The sequence below is a fragment of the Nerophis lumbriciformis genome, linkage group LG17 (genome assembly GCF_033978685.3).
Source record: "Nerophis lumbriciformis linkage group LG17, RoL_Nlum_v2.1, whole genome shotgun sequence".
Classification (NCBI taxonomy): Eukaryota; Metazoa; Chordata; class Actinopteri; order Syngnathiformes; family Syngnathidae; genus Nerophis; species Nerophis lumbriciformis.
Genome location: NC_084564.2, coordinates 41,659,585 through 41,667,896, shown reverse-complemented (window position 1 = coordinate 41,667,896; position 8,312 = coordinate 41,659,585).

The following is an 8,312-nucleotide window of genomic DNA, read 5'->3' as shown; positions in this document are numbered from 1 at the left end:
ATACAGCATTATTCACATGTAAATAATATGAATACAGTCTATTATACAGCATTATTCACATGTGAATAATATAAATACTGTCTATTATACAGCATCATTCAAATGTGAATAATATAAATACAGTCTATTATACGGCATTATTCACATGTGAATAACATAAATACAGTCTATTATACCGCATCATTCACATGTGAATAATAAAAAATACAGTGTATTATACAGCATTATTCACATGTGAATAATATAAATACAGTCTATTATACAGCATTATTCACATGTGAATAATATAAATACAGTCTATCATACAGCATTATTCACAGGTGAATAATATAAATACAGTCTATTATACAGCATTATTCACATGTGAATAATATAAATACAGTCTATTATACGGCATTATTCACATGTGAATAACATAAATACAGTCTATTATACCGCATCATTCACATGTGAATAATAAAAATACAGTGTATTATACAGCATTATTCACATGTGAATAATATAAATACAGTCTATTATACAGCATTATTCACATGTGAATAATATAGATACAGTCTATTATACAGCATTATTCCCATGTGAATAATATAAATAGTCTATTATACAGCATTATTCACATGTGAATAATAAAAATACAGTCTATTATACAGCATTATTCACATGTGAATAATATAAATACAGTCTATTATACAGCATTATTCACATGTGAATAATATAGATACAGTCTATTATACAGCATTATTCACATGTGAATAATATAAATACAGTCTATTATACAGCATTATTCACATGTGAATAACATAAATACAGTCTATTATACCGCATCATTCACATGTGAATAATAAAAATACAGTCTATTATACAGCATTATTCACATGTGAATAATATAAATACAGTCTATTATACAGCATTATTCACATGTGAATAATATAAATACAGTCTATTATACCGACTATTATACAGTCTATTATTCGACCTAAACAAATACTACAAAAAAATTATATTTAAAAGCTCGCCCCCGCCAGGCGCGCGCCCCTTCGAAACGTCGAATTATTATTTACATTACCTTAAAACTGCAGGGAAATGTAATGTCCATTTTATAAATGTTAAACTGCCATATCTTTTAAAACTTATAGAATAGAATAGAATAGAATGGCGACCCCGAAAGGGACAAGCGGTAGAAAATGGATGGGTGGATGGATGGAAAGTACTTTATTGATCCCTGGGGGAAATTCAGCACCACAGTTCGCTCACAATAGACAATAAACATTTAGGTATTTTTACATGTGAAAAATATAAATACAGTCTATTTTACAGCATTATTCACATGTGAATAATATAAATACAGTCTATTATACAGCATTATTCACATGTGAATAATATAAATACAGTCTATCATACAGCATTATTCACATGTGAATAATATAAATACAGTCTATTATACAGCATTATTCACATATGAATAATATAAATACAGTCTATTATACAGCCTTATTTACATGTGAATAATATAAATACAGTCTATTATACAGCATCATTCACATGTGAATATTATAAATACAGTCTATTATACAGCATTATTCACATGTGAATAATATAGATACAGTCTATTATACAGCATTATTCCCATGTGAATAATATAAATAGTCTATTATACAGCATTATTCACATGTGAATAATATAAATACAGTCTATTATACAGCATTATTCACATGTGAATAATATAAATACAGTCTATTATACAACATTATTTACATGTGAATAATATAAATACAGTCTATTATACGGCATTATTCACATGTGAATACAATTAATTCAGTCTATTATACAGCATTATTCACATGTGAATAATATAAATAGTCTATCATACAGCATTATTCACATGTGAATAATATAAATACATTATACAGCATTATTCACATGTGAATAATATAAATACAGTCTATTATACAGCATTATTCACATGTGAATAATATAAAAACAATCTATTCTACAGCATTATTCACATGTGAATAATATAAATACAGTCTATTATACAGCATTATTCACAAGTGAATAATATAAATACAGTCTATTATACCGACTATTATGCAGTCTATTATTTGACCTAAACAAATACTACAAAAAAATTATATTTAAAAGCTCGCCCCCGCCAGGCGCGCGCCCCTTCGAAACGTCAAAATATTATTTACAGTACCTTAAAACTGCAGGGAAATGTAATGTCCATTGTATAAATTTTAAACTGCCATATCTTTTAAAACTTATAGAATAGAATAGAATAGAATGGTGACCCCGAAAGGGACAAGCGGTAGAAAATGGATGGGTGGATGGATGGAAAGTACTTTATTGATCCCTGGGGGAAATTCAGCACCACAGTTTGCTCACAATAGACAATAAACACTTAGGTATTTTTACATGTGAATAGTAAATATAGTCTATTATACAGCATTATTCACATGTGAATAATATAAATACAGTCTATTATACAGCATTATTCACATGTGAATAATATAAATACAGTCTATCATACAGCATTATTCACATGTGAATAATATAAATACAGTCTATTATACAGAATTATTCACATGTGAATAATATAAATACAGTCTTGCAGCATTATTCACATGTGAATAATATAAATACAGTCTATTATACAGCATTATTCACATGTGAATAATATAAATACAGTCTATTATACAGCATTATTCACATGTGAATAATATAAATACAGTCTATTATACAGCATTATTCACATGTGAATAATAAAAATACAGTCTATTATACAGCCTTATTTACACGTGAATAATATAAATACAGTCTATTATACAGCATCATTCACATGTGAATAATATAAATACAGTGTATTATACAGCATTATTCACATGTGAATAATATAAATACAGTCTATTACAGTGGTTCTCAAATGGGGGTACGCGTACCCCTGGGGGTACTTGAAGGTATGCCAAGGCGTACGTGAGATTTTTTTTAAATATTCTAAAAATAGCAACAATTCAAAAATCCTTTATAAATATATTTATTGAATAATACTTCAACAAAATATGAATGTAAGTTCATAAACTGAACATCAAATCAAGTAGGCTATTCCATTCATTACCATAAAGCCAGAGTTTCCCCCATGCCATGATGGTTTGACCCTCACTAAAATGTCTCTCAAAAAGAACTGTGAAAAGAAATGCAACAATGCAATATTCAGTGTTGACAGCTAGATTTTTTGTGGACATGTTCCATAAATATTGATGTTAAAGATTTATTTTTTTGTGAAGAAATGTGTAGAATTAAGTTCATGAATCCAAATGTATCTCTATTACAATCCCCAAAGAGGGCACTTTAAATTGATGATTACTTCTATGTGTAGAAATCTTAATTTATAATTGAATCACTTGTTTATTTTTCAACAAGTTTTTAGTTATTTTTATATCTTTTTTTCCAAATAGTTCAAGAAAGACCACTACAAATGAGCAATATTTTGCACTGTTATACAATTTATTAAATGAAAAACTGATGACATAGTGCTGTATTTTACTTCCACTTTTTTATTTTAGAACCACTGGTCTATTATACAGCATTATTCACATGTGAATAACATAAATACAGTCTATTATACAGCATTATTCGCATGTGAATAACATAAATACAGTTTATTATACAGCATTATTCACATGTGAATAATATAAATACAGTCTATTATACAGCATTATTCACATGTGAATAATATAAATACAGTCTATTATACAGCATTATTCACATGTGAATAATATAAATACAGTCTATTATACAGCATTTTTCCCATGTGAATAATATAAATACAGTCTATTATACAGCATTATTCACATGTGAATAATATAAATACAGTCTATTATACAGCTTTATTCACATGTGAATAATAGAAATTCAGTCTATTATACAGAATCATTCACATGTGAATAATATAAATACAGTCTCTTATACAGCATTATTCACATGTGAATAATATAAATACAGTCTATTATACAGCATCATTCACATGTGAATAATAAAAATACAGTCTATTATACAGCATTATTCACATGTGAATAATATAAATAGTCTATTATACAGCATTATTCACATGTGAATAATATAAATACAGTCTATTACACAGCATTATTCACATGTGAATAATATAAATACAGTCTATTATACAGCATTGTTCCCATGTGAATAATATAAATATAGTCTATTATACAGCATTATTCACATGTGAATAACATAAGTACAGTCTATTATACAGCATCATTCACATGTGAATAATATAAACACAGTGTATTTACAGCATTATTCACATGTGCCAGAACAAATTGACAAAACTATTTTAAATAGCTGCAACATAATGAAACTTTAACTTTAAGTAGATAGGATCTTTGATCCAAGACACAACTTACATTTAACTAAAATGTTATTTTCTTTGTGCTCGACAAAAGAAAAGTATTGAGAATGTCTCCATGTTAAGAAACTCGACTTATGGCTTCACCATGATGTCTTGTTAGTTGTTATGAGAGTAGCGTATGTGTGTGTGTGTGTGTGTGTGTGTGTGTGTGTGTGGCCCTTTAAGATATGACAGCAGGTGAGTGACGTCAGTGAGTGAGTGGGCGAGAGAGGTGAGGGACCGGCGACAGTGAGCGCGTGCAGGTGCTCTAGCTTGGTGGATGGCTGCGTGCAATAAAGTCACAAAGTTGCAACAAACCGCCGGCCTCGTCATTCACCCTCAGCTGTAAAGACCCACTTCCGGGTAAAGTGAAGGTTGTTAGCCCCGAAGTACATAGGCCCTGGAGGAACGTCTCCCCTGCGCCCCTCAACTACAGTCTGGGAGCCCCCGCCCCACCCCGCCTCTTCTTTTCCTTGTGACACAGAATGACGACACTGCAGCGCTGCAATAAAACACACTCAGATCTTCTGTTTCTAGCCGATACTACATAAAAAAATAAGGTAAAATAACGCAGTAACGCATCATATAGTGAGTTACTGAATAGAAAAAATAATGCGTTAGATTACTAGTTACCGCCGAAACTAACGGCGTTACAGTAACACGTTACTTTGTAACTCGTTAGTCCCAACACTGGTCGCCATGCAGCGCATGGGGGAAGAGGAAGACCCCCATGCCTTCATTGACATTTTTGTGGCCACAGCAGAGGCATGTGCATGGCCGAAATAGGAGTGGGGAGTTCGTCTCCTGCCACTGCTGGCGGGGGAGGCGCAGAGGGTGGCGCTCAGCCTGCCGGCGGCCTCCCGAGTGCGCTTCCCGGACCTGAGGAGGGCGGTGCTGGACCGGACCGGTTACACCGCCGAAGACCACCAAGCATTTCCAGGGGAGCCCGTTTCATTGTTACAAGACGGTTTTATTTCTCCAAACAAGTCTCTTAGTGCTTTTCAGCAATCGTCTTTTTGTGAATGTTCGTCGTGCTCTCGCTCTCCCCCAGCTCCAACCACGTCTCTCCTTAGCTTATACAGAGTGACAGGTGATTAGTAGTGATGGGTCGATGAGGCGTCATGAAGCGTTTCGACACATTGCAAAACTGTATTGATACTGTGTCACGAAATACTGACATCTGCTGGACATTAAAGGGAAACATTATCACCAGACCTATGTAAGCATCAATATATACCTTGATGTTGCAGAAAAAAGACCATGTATTTTTTTAACCGATTTCCGAACTCTAAATGGGTGAATTTTGGCGAATTAAACGCCTTTCTATTATTCGCTCTCTGAGCGATGACGTCACAACGTGGCGTCACATCGGGAAGCAATCCGCCATTTTCTCAAACACCGAGTCAAATCAGCTCTGTTTTTTTCCGTTTTTCCGACTGATTTCCGTACCTTGGAGACATCATGCCTCGTCGGTGTGTTGTCGGAGGGTGTAACAACACGAACAGGGACGGATTCAAGTTGCACCAGTGGCCCAAAAATGCCAAAGTGGCAAGAAATTGGACGTTTGTTCCGCACACTTTACCGACGAAAGCTATGCTACGACAGAGATGGCAAGAATGTGTGGATATCCTGCGACACTCAAAGCAGATGCATTTCCAACCATAAAGTCAAAGAAATCTGCCGCCAGACCCCCATTGAATCTGCCGGAGTGTGTGAGCAATTCAGGGACAAAGGACCTCGCTAGCACGGCAAGCAATGGCTGCAGTTTGCTCCCGCAGACGAGCGAGCTAAACCCCCTATCGACCCTAGCTTCCCTGGCCTGCTGACATCAACTCCAAAACTGGACAGATCAGCTTTCAGGAAAAGAGAGCGGATGAGGGTATGTCTACAGAATATATTGATTAATGAAAATTGGGCTGTCTGCACTCTCAAAGTGCATGTTGATGCCAAATGTATTTCATATGCTGTAAACCTAGTTCATAGTTGTTAGTTTCCTTTAATGCCAAACAAACACATACCAATCGTCGGTTAGAAGGCGATCGCCGAATTCGTCCTCGCTTTCTCCCGTGTCGCTGGCTGTCGTGTCGTTTTCGTCGGTTTCGCTTGCATACGGTTCAAACCGATATGGCTCAATAGCTTCAGTTTCTTCTTCAATTTCGTTTTCGCTACCTGCCTCCACACTACAACCATCCGTTTCAATACATGCGTGATCTGTTGAATCGCTTAAGCCGCTGAAATCCGAGTCTGAATCCGAGCTAATGTCGCTATAGCTTGCTGTTCTTTCCGCCATGTTTGTTTGTGTTGGCATCACTATGTGACGTCACAGGAAAATGGACGGGTGATTAAAATCAGGCACTTTGAAGCTTTTTTTAGGGATATTGCGTGATGGGTAAAATTTTGAAAAAAACTTCGAAAAATAAAATAAGCCACTGGGAACTGATTTTTAATGGTTTTAACCATTCTGAAATTGTGATAATGTTCCCCTTTAAAAATCCCTACAGGCAACCTATGGACCGACTCAACTGACACTGATTTTATGACCTAGTATATACAATAATATAAACCAAGTCATTGTATTTCATTTAGGATTATTTCATATCTTTGTCACACCGCGGTGAGGGAAGTCTTGTCTTGGTTTTTTTCTGTCTTGTGATTTACATGTTTTATTTTGAAAAGCAACTCCCCTTGTTTCAGATCACGGGTCCTTCCTCTTGTGTCACCAGTCTGACGTCATTCCTGACCCTTGATTGTTTCCACCTGTTTCCCATTACCCTCATGTTCTTTATAAGCCCAAGCCTCCCCTTGTTCTGTGCCAGATTGTCTCGAGCTTTCGTGCCTGTCTTGCGCTGTAATTTTGAATTGACTTTTTTCCTCCCTCAGAGCGACTTTTGTTATCCTACCTTTTTCTACCGCAGTGGTGAGTTATTATTTTTCCTTAAAGATTTTTTCCTCAAAGTTTGTTGAGTGATTTTTTGTTTACATTGATTAGAGTAGTTAAGTTTTATAGTCTTTATTTTCTTCCTCCTGTTTGGAGCGTTTTTTTGTTAAAGTTTTTGATAACAGATACGGTGCTAATTATATCGTCCTTATTTTTGTATTCCTCCTTTTTTTTTGGAGTGATTTTCGGTTTTTCCCTTTTTGGAACATTTTGTCGACAGTATTTTTGTGTTTCATAGTAATTGAATTTACTCGGCTCAGGAGGCTTAAAGAGTATTTCAAAATAAAAGCTTTATTTGGAATCACCTCTCTGCATCTGAGTCCCTTCCTCCGTCCAAGCCTGACAATCTTCATTTAAATAAAAATATAGTTGTATCTTTTTTAGATACAGTCAATAAATAATGTGAACATGTATCATAACATGGAAATCTAAGAGAACGTGTTGTGAATGAGGATGCTTGTGGACTGGGAATTTTTTTATACATTTTTTTTACACATTTTTATTTAAAAAAACAACGTTTTTCCAATAAATTTTAGACGATTTCTCTTCTTAGTTATTATTTCTCCGGCTGTAGAAAAGACCTGCTCACAGGGCACAGAGGAGGCGCCAGTGCGACACAGTTCGCATATCGGTCACATGACCGAAACAGCTCATGATCGGTCACGTGACTTTCTAAAAGCGGTACGCGCACCGACACAGGGTTTTGCTCTATGAGCTCGACGCATGCATGCATTGGTGTTGCCGGACCCATCACTAGTGATTAGATAACAAGGCCCAGGTGGGCCATCTACGCACCTGTCGCTGACTTCGAGGCCGGTCCTGGTACACCCCGCCTCGCTGCAGGCCCGCAGGCCACGCCCCCCTCCACAAAGACATTTTCAAAAATGTTCTCAATAAAATCCATCAAATTTAAAGCTTGTACTGTAATGGAATAATACATGAATATATAATAGGTAGACATAGCAGCAA